At 48.0% G+C, this 19960-nt stretch overlaps 1 protein-coding gene across 2 annotated transcripts in view; it reads left to right on the forward strand.

The window, feature by feature from the left end:
- Window positions 1-19960, forward strand: part of CLPX (caseinolytic mitochondrial matrix peptidase chaperone subunit X) — a 550543-nt gene that overhangs the window by 515626 nt on the left and 14957 nt on the right. The window lies entirely within an intron of this gene.

Consider the following 19960-nt stretch of genomic DNA (forward strand, 5'->3'; position numbering starts at 1 on the left):
GAATTCAGCCCGCTAGCGACACATCTCTCTTTGAGGCTCTCACGTGTCGGTCCTCAGGTCGCATCAGGTCCCGCATGGATACACTGAGTTTAGCCCTGCCAAGAACCACATATCCGGGATTAGGCTAATGCATTTTAATGCTGGTGCCCTCATCACCACATTATAATGCATTAGTCAAGCATAAGAGCACCCTTGGGAGGACCCTACAAAGAGGCACGCTTATGCCAGCAATCCATAGCTGTACTAATAATGAAGCAACCTTCCGGGACATTAAAACAGGCTTGCACTGCAGCCTGCCTCTGTGAGAAATTAGTTGAGTTACACAGATCATTACTGGCTACAGTGTTTACAGTCCCGGCAGGGCCGCCCTGGGCTCCTGATCAAACATGAAACTCAGCATCTCATTGTACTGGGCGAACCTAGCCCATGTGGTCTCATTCTCAGCAGAGTGAATCCTACACAACAGTCTTCAGCTGTCAGACAGATTGCGTTACAACAAACAAATGATGGACGGAATGCTGACAATGCAGACATTCTCCACCAGTCAAGAGATCTGGGTTAAATCCATCGTTCTTTTGCCCACTACACCACCCCAGTTTAGACATGGCCATATGCAAATCAGTCTTGACCCTGTGCCTCATGGGAACAGTCCAGCCCGAACTGCAAGGCCATGTCTTCCCTGGACCGGAATCAAGCATCCTAGGACCGGTTTCTGGCTATCAGCCGTCATCAGCCAGGATAGCTTGACTCCAGTGGCGTAGTGAGCACAGGTCCCACGTCTGGGAATACCCATCCCACTTAAGGCGAAAAGCGTTACAACAAACAAATGATGGACGGAATGCTGACAATGCATACATTCTCCCCCAGTCAAGAGATCTGGGTTAAATCCATCGTTCTTTTGCCCACTACACCACCCCAGTTTAGACATGGCCATATGCAAATCAGTCTTGACCCTGTGCCTATTGTAATGCGCTCAAAGGTACTCATGATAGACCTGCTAAACATATGTGTGAGGTCTTAAGATCTGATGTCACTTCTTGTGGTGTCACTTCCTGTAAGGTCATTGGTTGAGATGTCATTGGTTGTGATGTCACCCACTGAGACAGTGGGTGGCAGTTCGGCCTGGACTGTTCCCATGAGGCACAGGGTCAAGACTGATTTGCATATGGCCATGTCTAAACTGGGGTGCTGTAGTGGGCAAAAGAACGATGGATTTAACCCAGATCTCTTGACTGGGGGAGAATGTATGCATTGTCAGCATTCCGTCCATCATTTGTTTGTTGTAACGTCAGACAGATTGCAGCATGTCAGGTGCTGTTCTTTTTGTTTTCCGGCGCAGGCACCACCCTTTGCGGCCACATCTATGCAGGAGATGATTGGTCCAACAGCCAGACATACAGAGGATACAGGCGTCCGCTTTGTTTTTACCTTGTCGTGCCCACCTCCAATCATAAGCCCGTAAGCAGAGCTGGCACCTTTCCGTCGGGTGCGCTTGCCCCTCTGAAAGGAGCTTTCTGTGGAGTAGCTGGGTCGCTGACTGTAGGATATATTGTTTTTACCGTCTTTGCTGATAACCCTGCTTCTGCCAGCCTGCGTTTCCATAGTTCATTTTGCAAGAATGAAAAAGTAATCCTTCACGGAAATGAGAGTAAAGTTTTCCAAGGTGCCAAAATGTTTTTTCTATGCAAAGATCGGATTGTTTTTCATGCATTAAATGGCCTCGGATGTTTTGATATTTCTTCCAAATGTCAGTGGTCTGTTATTTCCTCCAGATGTCAGTGGTCTGTTGTTCAAGGTATGAGTACATTTCTACAACTTAGTTTGATCTTAATTATAAATAATTGCAGCAGCACCTAACTTCTCCATAATCAAGTACTTAGCCATACTTTGCCTGAGAAGTTCTCTTTTAGGTACAAAAAGACTCCTGTTCTTTGAATCAGATGACCTAGAATCACAATGATTTCTAAGGGACAAGTTTGACTTACTCACGGTTAAGGTCATGAATGATTTGTGATCAACATATGATTCAGAAAGCCAGAAGTATTTAAGTGCCACGGGCATAGTTCTAACCTATATGTGTGGTGGTTAAACAAGGTCAGTTTGCTTCCCCAGTCATAGGTTCCCCATGAATTTGGCAATTTCCGAGGAAATAGGTTGCCAGAGAAATTCAGTTCAAATGAGAAGAACGTCAGATAAGTTTGTAACTTTAGAGTATTATCAAATATTTGCTTTGTCAATTCTTACTTAAACCTGTGGCTGAACTGCAGTGAAGGCCATGAAAGAAAAGTGTTTGAACAATCAAGTAATTTCTTTTTGCCTTTGCTTTGTTTTGAGGAAAGTTAGTATTCACTCGGTTTACAGTTGTGTCTGCTATGTTGGCAGTTTCAAAGATGTCGCCACTCTTGGTTTGCCCTTCTCAAATATTATCAGACGCTGTCATTGACCCGTATTCTTGTTCTTTCTAAGGTGCCACGGCTAATTCAACTTGTTGCGCCCGCCTCCAATCAGAAGCTTCTGAACAGAGTTGCCAACCTTCTGCCCCCGCACTAGCCGCACACAGTGGTGCTCACTGTAAAGGAGGGTCGGCTGGCTGCAGGATGTGCATTTTTAGGGACCTGGCAGCAAGCCAGGCCTAAGTCAGCCTGCTTCTCGAATCCTGTTAATGGGCAATCTCCCCCACCTCCTCAGCCCACCAAATGTCTTGCCATAGGGACATTGCTGCTGTGAAAAATATAGAGAATAGGTGGGGAATATTTCCTAGCAGCATTAACTACAACATGTGCTGAATATGATTACCGGTAAAGCACCAAATCCAAACATGATAGAGAATTACAGTGTGAGCCGTGCAGAATAGCAATTTTTCTGGCTATCTTGGCACAGTCCAACATTACAAAGGGCTCTGTTGGGAGGTATATCCTTTGATTTGCATTAGTTGAGCTGTAGAGAACCATTGATGAAGCTGAAAATGTTCTGTATCTGCATAATTCCCCTATGTGCTGGCAATATTCTATGCGAAGCATTACATCCTGTAGGTTCATGCAGAAATTTGGCAGCATCCTTGTGGAGAGCAGACTGATTTCTGAATAACAATGAAGAGCATGTCTGCAATTCCAGATCAATAGCATTGATACACACACAGTTGATGGCTGGCTTGGTAGGTAGGTCGGACTGGATTCCTCTAGCACCTATAGATTAACTTATGCTTAGTTATTTATTGACAACTGGTGGATGCTGCAAATTAATTTCTGGCTTATATATTACTGTATGGCCCCATGTAAAGTTGTTGTATCAAAAGGGTGGGGCAGATCAAAGTGGTAAAATTACTGAAGAGTAGTGGTCAAGGGCGTGCTCCCACAAAAAGAATGTCACACTGAATTTGTGTTATAATGTTCGAGGCATATGAGCTGTAGATTACACACTATGCATAGATCGCCATCTGGTGTTGGACCCGGATGTTTGCACTTGTTTTTGTCCTGGAAAGTCTTTGGAAGTCACAAGGTGTAGGTGACTCCTCCCTAGGACGATAGTGAGCATGGGCATCTGCTCCATCCTCAGATTGTTTTTTTTTTCCGCCATGGGGCTCGGATGTTTTTCTCGCACTCCAGTTCGGAACCGTTACAGATTCTACTTTCGGCCCGCAATCCTTCACCCTTTTCGACGGTATTGTCTCGATCGCGTTTCCCAATCGACACGAGTCTCAACAGCTTCGAAGTCTATGATTCAGGTCATCGACGAAGGCCTTCGAGCCTACCTGGGCCTTATCCTCTGGCTCATGGAAAGGACCCCGCTCAAGAAGTGTCCTCAATGTGGGTCGAAATTTCCCCACACTGATCTGCTTGAGGTGTGCAACCTCTGCCTGTCACCGGAGCTCGAGGCCAGAGACTGTCCAGCTTACGCCTCTTTCCGCTCCAAAAAGACCATTCATCCCCAACGACATCTTCCAAGAGGGCATCGACGTGCCAGAGCAGGAGCGGGTCAAAGAAGGCCTCATCAGCGCCTCCGAAGCAGATGACTCCGACGTAGAGGACATCACTCCGGCACAGTGGGTCATAAGTAGACGTCGACCCCGACCCCCCTTCTATACCATCTAAAAAGGCTTCTGTCACACCTTCACCTTCGGGCCCAGGTGTACACTGAGAGCATGCTTCCCATGCCCCACCCTCGGGCCCGGCAAAGAAGCCTACTAAGCCTTCAGGCGACTCGGGCTCGAGTCAGCCTACCCTCGGTACCGAAACACACTCACCGGCACCGAGAAAGAAGTCGTCCTCATACACGCCGATCGCTGCTTCCATATCCAAACACTCGGCACCGAAGATAAGCACCGGCTCCTCGACACCGAAAACGCACTTGGAGTCCAGCAAAAAACTACCCCCGAAGGACTCACATGCTCCGGAGCCGAAAAAGGCCTCGGAATCAAAGAAACAACAGGTTCCACCGGGCACAGAAACTGTAAAAACCCACGGTTCAAAACCAAAAGACCACAGAACCGCTACTAAGCCGGCGCCAAAAAAACTTTCAGAACCAAAACTGTCGACGCCGAAGGATCTGCCTCCTACAGAAAATGTAAATCCAGTACTTGTATAGCGCGCGAATCACCCCCGAAGGGGTATCTCGGCGCTGGGGGCCGTTGGAAAGATTAAGCGAGCTATTGCCCAGAGTCGCATGGTGCTGGGCAGACCCCTGCCGCCGGAGCCAGCGATCGAACAGTGATCCCCAGCGTCCAGTGTCAGTCGCCCTGGCCGCGGTGCCACACCTCTCCCAGAAGAACTGTTTAAACCAGATCCAACTCAAAAAACTCTTATAAAGGATCCTAAAACTGGTCACTTGACTCTTAGCTCCAAGAAAAGACCACTGGATATGCCTGCACCGGCTCCACCACCTAAAAAGAGGGGACATTGCCACCTCTCCTCTAAGGATCCCTTCTCCTGCTCCTCCTCTTCCTCCTCCCCCCACCCCCACCACGCCGCTCGCCTACACCATCCCCTACTCCAGTGGATGATGACGATAACACCTCTGATGACACAGGTGGGGGTGCGGACAATCAGCCACTAGGGGAGCCCAGTCCACCTGCATCCCCAGACCCCTGAGATGACTATAGCACTCCAGTTGTCCCTAAAATCCCACAGGATGACATCTACCCTTCCAGGCATTCCCCCCAGAGGACACCATGGGCTTTAACCAGCTCGTCCATAGAGCTGCCCACTACCACAGGGTTGAACTACACACAGACCCCGTGGAGGAAGATTTCCTTATGGACACTTTTGATACCACACAAAAGTCCACCTCAATTCTTCCCATGCTTAAAGGGGTCATCAAGCATGCACCAGAAGTCTTCAAAGATCCTGTTGGGTCTCGAGTCATTAACCCCAGGATCGAGAAAAAGTACAAGGCTGCCCCTACTGACCCAGCTTACATTAAGGGGCCCGCACCACTAGACTCCCTTGTAGACTCAATGCTAGAAAGAGGGCCAATTCTCAGACATCAGGTGACGCCCCACCACCTGATAAAGAGTCTAAACTCTTGGACGCCTCTGGCAAGAGAACAGTGTCACAAGCAGCAAACATCTGGCGCATCGCCAACACTCAGGTGCTATTAGCTAGGTATGATAGGGCACATTATGATGAACTTGAGTCCCTAATGCAACACCTCCCAGAGAGATACAAAAATAGGGCCAATTAACTCATACAAGAGGGTAAGGTTATCACCAACACCTCCATCCGTTGTGCCCTAGACGAAGCAGATACCGCTTTAAGGGCAATAAACACAAGTGTCCTTTTGCGTAGGCATGCCTGGTTACGCATTTCAGGTTTTAAACCTTAAGTTCAATCCTCAACCAACCATTTGATCAGGAACACCTATTTGGCCCTAACGTAGACCTATCCCTTGAAAAAATGAAAAAGGATACAGACACAGCAAAATCAATGGGAGCTTTGCAGTTACAAGCTCCCAGACGTTCCTTTCGTCGCTCACCCTACAAGAGCACCCCAAGAGGCTACTCCTCAGCCCCTCCACTTCTTACAAAGCTCCCACTGAGTCCTCCTTCACCAGAGGTTACCAGAGAGGAGGCTACAGGGGCAACAATAACCAAGGCAGAGGCAAAACCAACAACACCCGCTCTGCCTCCACCCCTACCCAATGACTTCCCTCCACTTTCCCCAGACCATTCCACTCCAGTCGGGGGAAGACTACAACAGTTCCTTCCTGTCTGGACCACCATCACATCAGACAGGTGGGTGCAACAAATAATTCAATCCGGTTAATGTCTCGAACTTACCTCTATCCCCCCAAACATAACACCCAAACAGCGTCCAATGTCACACGAACATTTGTCACTGCTAAAGCACAAGGTAATCTCTCTCCTACAAAAAGGTGCAATAGAACCCGTTCCCCTGCAACAACAAAACACGGCAGTTTACTCCCTGTATTTTCTCATACCAAAGGACGGCTCTCTGAGACCTATTCTAGACCTCAGACCCCTAAATCTATACATTCACTCAGACCATTTCCATATGGTCACACTTGAGAAGGTCCTTCCTCTTCTTTCACAGGGCGATTTCCTTGCTACCCTAGATCTCAAGGACGCCTACTTTCATATTCCCATTCACGCGGCTCACAGGAAGTATCTCAGATTTGTCGTGGACAAGCAGCACTATCAATTCAAAGTACTCCCATTTGGAGTCACAACAGCACCACGGGTATTCACCAAGTGCCTAGCAGTAGTGGCAGCCCACTTAAGAAGACAACACATTCACATCTTCCCGTATCTTGACGACTGGCTCATAAAAACCATCTCATACAACCAGTGTGTACAACACACTCACGCCACTATCCAACTACTTCACCACCTAGGGTTCACAGTAAACCACCCCAAGTCCCATCTGCAACCGTCCCACACACAACAATACCCTGGTGCCACAATAGACACCTCAACAGTACTAGCCTATCCCAGTCCAGCCAGGATAGCAAGCATGCAGGCTCTCCTCACCAAATTTCAGCCGCAACACTCTCTTCCAGCTCGAGTGTTCATACAACTCATAGGGAAGATGGCCTCTTGCATATTTATAGTGCCTCACGGAAGACTCCAGATGCGTCCTCTACAAGAGTGCTTAGCACGCCAATGGAACCAGGCTCAAGGTCAGCTAACAGATCTGGTGTTGGTAGACGGTCGCACTCATCGCTTTCTGCAGTGGTGGAACACCAAGAACCTTTCCAAAAGGCAACCGTTCCTAGAGCCAGTTCCTCATACAGTCATGACAGCAGACGCATCGCTCTCCGGCTGGGGAGCTCACCTACTACATCACACCATGCAGGGCAGGTGGACACCTCAACAAAATTTACTCCACATCAACCACCTGGAGTTACTAGCCATATTCCTAGCCTTAAAAGCATTCCAAAAGCAAATATCAGGCAAAGCTGTCTTAGTCTGCACGGACAATATGACAGCCATGTACTACATCCAAAAACAAGGCGGGACACAGTCTCCCAGCTAGCACAGAGCATATGGAGATGGGCTATACCTCAAAATATTTTTCTCCTAGCCCAACATGTCCCAGGAGTCCAAAACACCATTGCAGATCTGTTAAGACGTCAAACGCAACAGATCCACGAGTGGGAACTTTATCTGCAGGTCCTTCAACTGTTCTTTCAAATGTGGGGGCAACCACAGACAGACCTCTTCGCCACCCACGAAAACGCCAAATGCCCAAGCTTCGCCGCCAGATATCCACACCTATTGTCCAAAGGCAATGTGATGTGGATGAACTGGTCAGGCAGATTTGCGTACTTTTTTCCGCCTCTCCCACTCATTCCACTGGTGGTACGCAAACTACAGCAACATTCATTGACTCTCATTCTAGTTGCTCCAACTTGGGCCAGACAACCGTGGTACACCACATTGCTGGAACTGTCCGTAGTTCCGCACCAAATATTACACCTCTCACCACGCCTCTTAACCCAGAACCATGGAGAGATCAGACACCCGGACCCAGCTCACCTCAACCTTGCAATCTGGCTCCTGAGGACTTAGAATTCGGTTACCTTAATCTTCCCCCTGACTGTATGAACATCATTGAAGAAGCTAGACGTCCCACCACTAGAACCTGCTCTGCAGCCAAGTGGAAAGGTTTTGTGATGTACTGTCATAACAATAACATCAATTCCCTAGACGTGTCTATCCAACACATCATCGGTTACTTACTACACCTCCATAGATGCAACTTAGCCTATACGTCTATAGCGGCATATCTACAAAATAGACAGACAAAATAGACAGCATCTATCACTTTTCAGAGTACCTGCCATAAAAGCATTTATGGAAGGCCTCAAAAGAATAATTCCTCCCAGAGTACCACCTTCACCTGTGTGGAATTTGAACATCATTCTCACACGACTAATGAGTCCTCCCTTTGAACCTCTACATAAATGTGAGCTACAGTTCCAAACATGGAAAGTTGCTTTCCTAGTGGCCATTACCTGTCTACAACGAGTTAGTGAGCTACAAGCACTATCTATTCAGGAACCTTTTCTGCAAATCCATCATAATGAGGTCATTCTCCGAACTAATCCTAAATTCCTTCCTAAAGTCATTTCTCCCTTCCACCTCAATCAGTCTTTGGAGTTGCCCGTATTTTTCTCGCAACCACAGTCGCAGAAAGAGCTCTTCATACTTTAGATGTTAAAAGAGCATTGCTATATTACATCGAGAGAACACAATCCTTTCGTAAGACTTTTCGTGTCTTTCTCACCACCACACAAAGGCAACCCCAAAATCGGGGATAGCTCAATGGATTGTTAAATGTATACAAATTTGCTACCACAAAGCAAAACGTACGTTATCTGTTCCTCCTAAAACCCACTCTACATGAAAGATAGGGGCTTCCATTGCATTTTTAGGGAACATTCCCTTAGATGACATCTGCAGTGCAGCTACATTCACAAAATACTACTGTGTAGATGTGCAAACAAGACAACAAGCTAGTGTGGGCCAGGCTGTACTCGAAACACTATTTCAAACTACTGCAGCAGATATTGGTGGTCTCCGCTAATGAAGGGTACTGCTATACAATCTATGCATAGTGTGTAATCTGCAGCTCATATGCCACGAACAGAATATGCTACTTACCAGTATGCATCTGTTCTTGACATGTAGAGCTTCAGATCTACACACGCCCACTCGCCTCCCCGGCTACCTTTATCTTTTCCAGTATGATCTTATTTAGCTACACCATACATGGGCATATTTCCTGTTTCTTACTGAGCTCCATCATTTCCCTGCTGGCGAAAAACAATCTGAGGATGCAGCCGATGCCCATGCGCACTATCGTCCTAGGGAGGAGTCACCTACCTCGTGACTTCCAAAGACTTTCCAGGACAAAAACAAGTGCAAACATCCGAGCCCAACACCAGATGGCGATCTATGCATAGTGTGTAGATCTGCAGATCTACATGCCAAGAACAGAGGCATACTGGTAAGTAGCATATTCTTTTATCCAATTAGATACCTTACCTGAAGTTACATTATCTCCCACACTCCATCAAATTGTAATCCATAGCACCCATAGAAATGTCCGAATTCTGAGTGTGGAAATTTGATGGGAAAAAGCCTGCATGTTTTGAATTTCGGGACAAGATGATTGATGCATGAGATAATGCACTAGTCATCAAAAATCACCTGATCCCTTGCTAAATAGACCTGCCAAGTGCCACGCATCAGGGGTTTGACTAATGCATTTTAATACTGATGTCCACACCCCTGCCTAAAATGGATTAGTCATGCATCATAGCTCCCCAGGGACCACCCCAGGGGCGAGTTGGTGCTGCAAGAAGCTGGCCCATATCGTCATGATGCTGCTCGCTTGCACAACAGAAAGTGTCACTACCAGTAGTACTGGTATTTACTCCAATGAATCCTAATTTAATTAACTTATTTTGAGCGCGTCATCATGGGCCTAAACAATTACAGCAGGGCACTAGGTTAGTGCCCTTCCATTTCTAGTGCTTTGCAGCAGTTTTAAGAACTTCTTAGAGTTTCTCGTTGTTCAAATGGGTGTAATTTCTGATATTTATATGTTTACCTTGTCTTCATTGCTTGATTTTGCGTGGGAGAAGGTGCGACTCGTAGTCCTTGAATGTCACTCATAAGTACACTGAAACTATGAAAATGTCACACATAAGCAATTTGAAACCTTGGCAGCTATGAACATCCGCCCCTACGGAAGAGTATCATCTCTGCAAGGATTACACACAGCACTTTCAGTAAGCAAGAGCAAGACAGTTCTCTGAATTCCTTTCATAAGTTTAGCAGGAAGGGAGACCAGTCCGTACTCTATCACCACCTGTTCTGTTGACTAGAGGTCAGTTTCTCCAAAGCCAAACGTCCCATATCCATTTCCTCTTCATGGGAGGTGTGGCCTTTCCTCATAAGCAATACACAAGTTGGTTTACCACCATCATTGTCAAGGCTCTTCGCTTCCAGGTCTGGATTTGTATTAATTAGCGCTCAATGGGGGGAAAACTCAGTAGCAGCACAACCATAGTCTTGAAGTGTACCAGTTGTGAATATGAAGTTATTTGCTTGTCTTCCAATTGTTGCCTAATTTTGGACAGTTCCACAGCAGATGTAGTAGTGTAGCCATCACTCACATCCTCTCCAGCAGGGTGTGGATTTCTCAGTGTACCGCTTGTGCAGTTTTTAAAGTGTAGCAGTAAGTGAGAACTTTGGACTTCATTCATACTTCTCTTGGGCACTATATAGTTATCAACTTTCTCCCGCTCATCGTCGGTTATTGAGCTGACCAGCTTTGACACGATTACGTGTGTGATACAGTCATTTATGCATATTGTGAGCAGGGGCGACTCCTCCGCTAAAGCAGAGGAGCATTGCCCCACTGCTCTCAGAGCAGGAAAAATAAAATGATGATAACGTAGTTATCATCGTTTTATCTTTTGTAGGTTCGGGACTGGGTTAGGGCGGTGGAGCAGCGTTGTGATTGGCATAGGGGAGCCTTTGTGTTTGCTGCCTCTGAGACTCGCTGGAGAAGCGGAGAGACAGCGGCTCGTGTTTGAGGAGGTAAGTGTTTTTTTTGTGGGTTTTTTTTGTATTTTGTTCCCCAGCCCTCCCCCCCGACCCCCGTTTCCTGCCAGCCGCTACTGAGTGTGGGAATTAAATGCTTTTTGTGATCACCTCCTTGTGCCCACCTCAAACACCGGAAGCTCCCATGTCGGGCCCACCTTTACTTCTGAGTGCAATACTCAATGGTGGACTTGGAGGTATCTGAATTGCTCCGGGAGCAAGAATTCTTTACACAAAACAAAAAAGCAATTCACAACCCGGTCTGTGTGGAGTACCCGTTCATCGTTTTCAAGTAAACCAGTGTATCAAAGAATAAAAAAGCATCAGAGGACGAAAACTAATGAAACATAACTGCATAAAACTCCTCTCATCCCACCTACCTCTCATGATTGAACTTCCCACATTTGGAGGATGCCTCGCATTTACTCTTAACTACATTGTTACCCAGTAATCTCCACCATCTAAAATGGCTGCCTCTAGGATTCAGCTGCACCGTGAACTTATAAGAGAGCCACGGCACCAATCCTAGATTGCTGCCAATTCCTTTTTGTACAACTCTTATTACTGTAGTCATTGCTCCATTTTGGCTCTTTGACACAGGTTCTGACACCCAGGCATCCTTTTGATTACTCGATTTCCATAATCACCTTGGATTTCCCAATTCTGCTGTTTGGGTCCTTGAAAATGGGAACTGCAGTTCAGCTCTGGGTGAAGCATAAACCTCCGTGCTAGGCTGAATTAGCTCCTAAAATAATTTTTTTAAACAAGATATGTATTTTGTAACTTACAAGCTTTTGAAATGTATTCAGATTACCTCTCCCATTTACTGCTTGTACAGCTCTGCCAAGTGCCATGCAACACAGGTCAGACTAACCGATTTAGACAAAATCACAGCAGGGTACACAATTTGTCTCGCATATCAGCGGTTTGGTCTCTTAATTACAAAGAACATTCGTAGTAAGGATGGACCCCACATTCTAGATTGGCGTTTCAGTCCAGAGGGCGTTTCAGAGTGCGCTCACAGCTGAATCCACCTTAAACTTTAGCAACTGGTATTTCTTCCATACAGCACGGAAACTGACTGAAGCTTCTGATTTCATTCACCCAGTGACTGCATCATGTAATTCTATCATAAACATTTTTTTTCAAGATCTTATGGTAAATCATTAAAATGTTACTGTATAGTCCTCCGGGACTTCAGTGCGTGTATATGGAGGAAAAGACATTTCAATAAAAGGCATTGTAGTTAAATAAATATTGAAGCGAACCATTCATTATAAAACACCTTTGATTTAAGCACCAAAAGAAAGATACTGTGGTTTGAGTGTCAAAATACTCTGTAAGCATACATTTGTTTCGGCCTTTCACACAGTTTGGTGAAACATAGAAGCAAGGATTTAATAGTAAATCCTTGGGTTTTATAGCCAATCAGCCACAAGGATTCCTCTCCTTTGGCAGTGGACAGCTCCCTCCCTTCCAGAGCTGTGCACATCTGATTGAGACATCTAGCCGCAGATGTCTTACCTTTGAACTTTCAGGCGTCGGGTTGGATCCGGAAACATTTTCTTAGCAGTACCCCTGCGCCCCGGTAGGTGGCGTCTGCGCCGTGTTGGTCGTCATCGTGACATCTGCCTTGTCAATACAACTGCCACTCCGGCCTGCTGACGTCCGTTCTTTTCTTTCTGTGGCTGCCAGCGCAGATCCGTTGAAGAGAGCTTACCCACTGTAATTTTTTTGGCAGACTTTTTTCAACTTTTTGTCGACTCCTTTTGGTGTGCTAGGGATGTGCAAGAAGACCTCAGGGTTCAAGCCGCGCGGCGCCTGTCACCGCACCATGTTGGTCACGGACCCCCACTTAGTGTGTCTCTGGTGCCTGGAGTGCAACCATTAGTCGTGCTCCAATTGCCAGGCCATGGCACCGAAAGCTTTGACGGAGCGGTCCCTAAAGCTCATGGCGGCCAGCGGCTGGTGCCTAGAGGTCACCCCGTCAATCTGTCTTGATCCCGGTTCAGTTCTCAGTCGAGAGGAAGGTCCGAGCAACGCTCCGAAGAATCAAAGTCCTCTTCTTCCATCGTCAGGAAAGAGGCGTCGCAAGAAACGCAAGAAGGCAAAGCGCGCTTCAACTTCACCACGTCCGTTGCCTGACGAGACTGAGGAACCTCAGTGCTCGAGGCCCCGCTCCATGGAGCGGGGGCCTGGGTTGGCTCCACGTTTCCCTACCTTCCCAGGACCGGCAGTGAACCCCTAACAACTGAAGGATTTCTATGACGCCATGCGCTCCATATTTGGATGGCCTGACCCTCCTGGCGTGCCTTCATGCCCCGCAGGCTCAGATGATGGAGTCCCCTTGGGTTTCACGCCTTCGGCTCCGGCCACGGCATGGCATCCTACTGGACCCTTTCCGGGGTCTGGACCACCTCTACAGCGACCTTCCCCTGCGTCTCCCCAGTCCTCATTCCTGATGACACAGAGCCAGACTGACGTCCACCGACACTGAGACCGGCGCTGACGGAGCCGTTCGGTTCCATGCTGTTTAACCTGCCCTAGTCTGAAGGGTTAGGAATGGATGAGGAGGATTGGGAGGGGGAGCAGGACCCCTTAGAAGTCTCGCAACCCCAGTACATGGACTGGTATGAGACACTGGGTGATGCCAGTGGCCTGGACACCTCCCCAGATTCTTGCATGCCGTCTCCCCCTAACCTGGCTACTGAGGAGGGGGCATCATTCGCTATGGTGGTGCGTACGGCTGCGGAGGTTTTGGACCTGCAGCTCCCTACAGTATCAGTCAAGATCTTGACAGAGGTCCTGCAGCCTGGTGTCTCCAGCTCGGAACCCTCGCTGCCTTTCAATGAGGCTGTGATGGACGTTCTACTGGGCATCTGGTTCAAGCCCAGCACAGAGGCTCCTGTGAATAGAACGATTGCCCGCCAACGTCACCCTGCACAGGGCGACCAAGCTTTCGTCACTGAAAATCGCGCAAAGCTTAGGGTTCAAGCTTCCACTTCCCGTGGCACGTTCCCTTCCGCACCCCCGGACAGGGAATCCAAGAGACTGGAAAGCTTTGGAAGAACTTATTTTCTTCCGCCAGTATAGCATTGCGTTGGTGAACACTGCATGCCTTTAGTGCCATTATTCCTATTCAATATGGGACATGGTTGCGTAGGTGCTGCCCAGAGTCTTGGAGGAGGACCGGATTCTACTCTCCCAAGCCATTTCAGACGGGAGAGATACGACGACGTTCTCCATCCGATGTGTCTTGGATATGACAGACTCGCTGGGTAGATCGATTTCCATGACGGTGGCCATACGTTGCCACGCCTGGCTGAGGATGTCCGTTTTTGGGGGGAATGTCCAAGCAAATCTTATGGACATGCCGTTTGATGGCTTCCATCTCTTAAGAGATAAAGCAGATGCCACCCGTGAGCATTTCAAGGACTCGCGGGCCTACGGCCAAACCCATAGGCCGCACCACAACATCCCGGCCTGTGTCTGCTTTTCGCTCCTTTCGTGGCTATGGAAGGGGCTACCAATCACGCCAACCCTATTCCGGCCAGAGGGCCCCCCAAGTTCAGCAACTTCTGTGGGGCAGTGGACGTGTTTTACCCCGAACCCGTGGGTCGGGAGGCCAGAAGTAGAGTCAAGCCACAATACCCTCCTCCACCGCGAAACCCTCCTAGTCCGATCCCCAGGATCATTCACAACCAGTTGATGGCAGAATAAGCCATCATCTCCACCACTGGTGAAACATTACCTTGGACAAAAGGGTGTTGCAAATAGTCTGAAGGGGCTACTCACTCCCCTTCGAGACTACCCCTCCATCCATGCTTCCAGTGCATGATCGGCTGACGGAGGATCACCTTGCCTTACTCCGCGAGGAAGTCAAAACTTTCTTGGCCCCGGGAGCTATAGAGCGGGTTCCCGGACCACAAATAGGCTGTGGTTGTTATTCCTGCTATTTTCTGGTCTCAAAGAAAGACGGAGGCCTTCGTCCTATCCTCGACATCAGAGCCCTCAACAACTTCCTCAAAAAGGAGAAGTTCACGATGCTCACTCTAGCTCAGGTCCTGTCTGCCCTGAACCCTAAAGACTGGATGGTAGGGCTGGGCTTGCAGGATGCCTATTTCCATATCCCCATCCGTCCTGCCTGCCCATCGTCGCTACCTGCGGTTTATGGTGGACCTTGAGCACTTTCAGTTTGCCATGCTCCCCATCGGCCTTACCAGTGCCCCTCGGATTTTCACAAACGTGATGGCGGTGGTCGCAGCCCATCTGCAGGGATCGGGGTTTCCAGTCTTCCCCTATCTCAACGACTGGTTGTTGAAGGCAGGCTCCCACCTCCAGACTACGGCGAACCTCCTGCATTCCCTGGGGTTCACTATCAACATGCCAAAGTCACACCTGACTCCCTCTCTGACACTCCCTTTCATTGGACTGGTTCTGGACACGGTGTCGTTTCGGGTCTATCCTCCCAAACGACGAGTCCAGGATATTCAAGTTATGATACTGATGTTTCAGCCTCTAGCCTGGATTTCGGTGAGTGACTGAGGCTTGCGGGCCTCATTGCCTCCTGCATCCTGCTGGTGGACCATGCAAGTTGGTGCATTCGAGCTCTGCAGTGGGACCTGAAGTTCCAATGGGCACAGCATCGAAGGAAATCTCACCGACCTGGTTCAGATATCAGAGGGCACTGCGAGACCTTCAGTGGTGGCTGACAAACCAGGATTGGGTCAGAGGCAGACTCCTCCTTCCCCACCCAGATCTCACAGTAGTGATGGATGCATCTCTTCTAGGATGGGCTGGCCATCTGGTGTAGGTGGAGATCAGAGGACTCTGGTCTCCGGCGGAAGCCAAGCTCTATCAATCTATTGGAGCTTTGTGCGATCCGACTGGCACTGAAAGCCTTTTTACCATCTATCAAGGGAAGGCTGTTTCAGGTGTTCACGGACAACACTATCGCCATGTGGTACTGCAACAAACAGGGCGGAGATGGGTCGTGGACTCTGTCAAGAGGCCCTGCACCTTTGGACTTGGCTGGAACAACAGGGCATTTCCCTGGTGGTTCAACATCTGGCTGGTTCTCTAAACACCAGAGCAGACAAACTCAGCCAAAGGTGCCCTGCGGATCACGAGTGGTATCTCCATTCCTGGGTGATACAAGGTCTCTTTCAGTGGTGGGGAGTGCCTTGGTTAGATCTGTTTGCCTCCAAGGAAACGCTCAATGTCAGCAGTTTTGCTCGTTGGAGTTTCCAAGGTGGCTCTCGCTCTGTGATGCTTTTTGTCACAAGTGGAGTTCAGGCCTCCTGTACGCCTTTCCGGCCATACCACCCCTGCCCAGAGTGCTCAAGAAGATCAGGAGTGACCGGGCACAAGTCATTCTTATGGTTCTGGATTGGGCACGGAGAGTTTGTTATCCCAAGCTTCTGGATCCTCAGATCAGTCTGCCCCTTCGGGAGGAACTTCTGTTGTAGCAGCAGAGGAGGGTCCTTCACCCGAACCTGTCCACTTTCCGCCTCCTTGCGTGGAGATTGAGCAGCGACAGTTGACAGCTTTTGACCTTCCTCGTGAAGTCTTCAAAGTTATTCTGGCAGCCAGGCATCTCTCCACGAAATTGGTATACGCCTGCCAATGGAACATATTTTGTAAATATTGTTACAGAATGGTCTATTGACCCTTTTTCTGATTCTTTGGCAGCTATTCTGTTTTTCTTTCCTTGGCCCAGCAGAGCTCTGCATCAGCCACTTTGAAGGGCTAACTTTCGGCCCTCTCGGTTTTTCTTCAGCTCCCAGATCAGCTTTTGAAGAGGTTAACCCACTTTTTTCCCCCTTCTCCTTTTCTTATGCCACAATGGGCCCTTAATTTGGTCCTTACTTTCTTGATGTGTGCACGGTTTGAGCCACTGCACAACTGCCCTCTACAGTTGCTCACTATCAAAACAGCCTCCTAACCTTACAGTCTTTCCGGACAAAGTGGTGCTAAGAACTAGGGCATCTTTTTTGCCAAGGCTGTAACTCCCTTCCATTTGGGGCAGTCTGTTACTCTGCCCAATTTCTATGCACCTCGGCACCTTTCCACCATCTGGACCCAAAAAGAGTTATCGTTCTACCTTGATCGCACTAAAGAGTTCCGGGCGGACGACCAACTCTTTATAGGATGCGTGGGAGCAAAGAAGGGGGCGTGCTGTCCAAAAGAGGACCATATCACGCTGGATTATCCTCTGTATCAAAATATGTTACGCCTTAGCAGAGAAGCAGCCTCCTAAAGGCCTTGGGGCCCATTCCTCCCGTGCGAAGGCAGCCACCACAGCCCTCCAACGTGGTGTTTCAATTGCTGATATCTGCCAAGCGGCCATGTGGGCATCCCTGCACACGTTCTCCAGATACTATTGCCTGGATTCTCAGGTTCTCAAGGAGGGCCTGTTTGGCCGCTCTGTCTTGTAGGATTTCCTGGTTCAAAGCTTTTCCGCAGTCCCACCTCTTGGGAAGGTATTGCTTGGGTATCTGTTCAAAGGTAAGGAATCTACGGCTAGATGTCTCTATCAGATGGATAACTTACTTACCTTCGATAATGCATTATTTGGTAGAGACGTGATCTAGCCGCAGATTCCTTACTGACCCACACATCCTCCCCGCACTGCGGAATGTCTAGTGCTGTGTCTCTTTCCCTTCAAGGGCCCAGCTTCTTTTTTAACACACCATGGTCAGTCATTTCATGGCTCCATACTTCTGGCGTGGAAAGTCATGAAAAGTACTGACGTCAGTGTGCCGGAGTGGCGGTTATATTGAAGACACGGACGTCACGATGATGATGTCATGGGGAGTCAATCGACGCCACCTACTGGTGCGCAATGGTACTGCTAAGAAAATACTTCCGAATCCAGCCTGACTGGAAGTTCAAATGTAAGGAATCTGCTACTAGATCATGTCTCTACCAGAGAAGGCGTTACCGAAGGTAAGTAACGTGTCCGTCCTGCAAAAGGTCCTGATCCAGGAACGCTTGTGTACACAGTGCTTGGCAGGGATCTGCTGGCAGAAAGTGTTCCCTAGGCCAGCGGCGGCCGACATAAACAAAAAGTGGTGAGGCAGGTGGCGGAGGCACGCGGTGGGTGAGTACGGGAGGGGAAAAGTGGGGGGCATAATGATAAAAAAAAATGACAACTGAAGCTGCCAGCTGCCTCGCGGCTCAATGTTCTGCTGCTTCCTGGTTCCCATTACAAAAATGGGGTAACCCTAATGTGGTCGTGGACCTGGGTGAACGTAATACAAAAAACAATGGTCCTAGACCTTATTTGTAGAGACATAAATCAATATCATTGTTGGTTTAGTTCACGATTTTCATGAGTATTCAGCCGTGCATTCTATAAATACAGTGCACCTACTCATAGTATTAAATACGTTAGCTCAAAATAAAAAATATGAACAGTAAAAAAGCAATACCCAAACAAATATTTATATCCTTATATTTTAGTTTTAATAAACATTGTCAATTCCATTTTTAGCAAAAATAAAAAACCTCATTGGTCATAATTAATAGAAGGTTGCTCCAGACGGAACGTGCATAAGTCATGTGAGCCGAAAGCTACCGGCTGTCTCATAAGAGTCGAGAGTTACCGGCTGCTTCGTAAGAATTGAATTGGCATCAGTTGCCTTTTGTACGGCCCTAAATGTAGGGAGACCGTTTGCTGTTTGTCGTCTAATGCTTGTCCAAACGAGATATGAGCAAGGCGCTAAATCTGACATATAATTATTGAGGAATTGTCGTTGGAGCTCACACTATTGACATCGTGCAAAATTGGAGTGGATTTTTTGAATAAGCCCCATACCACAGTTGGTTGCCCTAGTCTGTCCTGAGGAAGATCCGCATGGCCGAGGTTTGAATTTCCCTCGAGGCCCTAAGACGGGTCGAAACGTCGACATCCCTATAATTTAGACTGGACCATACGTTAATATTTCAAAGCGTGCTACGCAAGAATATATTTCTGTGCAATTTAAAAAATGCAAATCATTTGTATTTCATTGTATATATGGTCAGTCCGGATAATTAGGTGAATTTCAACCTATCCAACTGTGCAAATTAATATATCTGTCCTATGTCACTACTTTGTAGCTTTTTCACTTCTTCTTTCACTTGAGCACTTTCTCTTATGCACGTTCCGTCTGGAGCAACCTTCTATTAATTATGACCAATGAGCTTCCTGGTTCCGGCAGACACTGAGACAGCATCAGAGACTGAGCGGGTTGGTTTAACACTCGCTCAGGCACAGGGAGTCTGTGCTGTTTCTCCAACCCGGCTGTGCAATACAGATGGGATGGAAAAACCTAACTGCACATGTCTGTTTGGCTGGCCTAAGATAGCCGGCCAAACAGACATGCGCACTTAGAAGTGCCCACACCACTTCGTTCTTCCTCCCTCCCATGGCCTGGCCCAGCCTCTCCCTACACACGCTGTCTCAGCCAGCACCTGAAAAAAACACTGATAAAAGATATTTTTATTTTTCAACTGCTGGCTCTAAGGCAGTGGGGCAGCACTCCTCCACCATTGCGAAGGAGCCGCCGCTGCCCTAGGCAAGGCACCGAACGTAGAAGGGAAGGAGCCTATTAAGCGCTAATCTCAGAAGAAGGTAGTGTAACACAGGACAGAACAAAAGAACTTTGCGAATCCTCTGGAAGCGGCCGCCATGATTAAAGATGAAGTACGGCGGCTTTGAAGCAGCCCCCGCACTGATCTTAATAAAAAGTAACATGTGTCATGTGCAACAAAAAAAAAAAGCTTGAACAACGAGAATGGCGTAAAACAATATGTTCCCAGATTCCTTGGCCTGTCGTCATGAAAGCGACAGCAGGGGTAGGATGTTTAGCATGGCAAGTAGCGATGCTGCAATGACACGAGCAG

The sequence above is a fragment of the Triturus cristatus genome, chromosome 3_1, assembly GCF_964204655.1.
Source record: "Triturus cristatus chromosome 3_1, aTriCri1.1, whole genome shotgun sequence".
Lineage (NCBI taxonomy): Eukaryota > Metazoa > Chordata > Amphibia > Caudata > Salamandridae > Triturus > Triturus cristatus.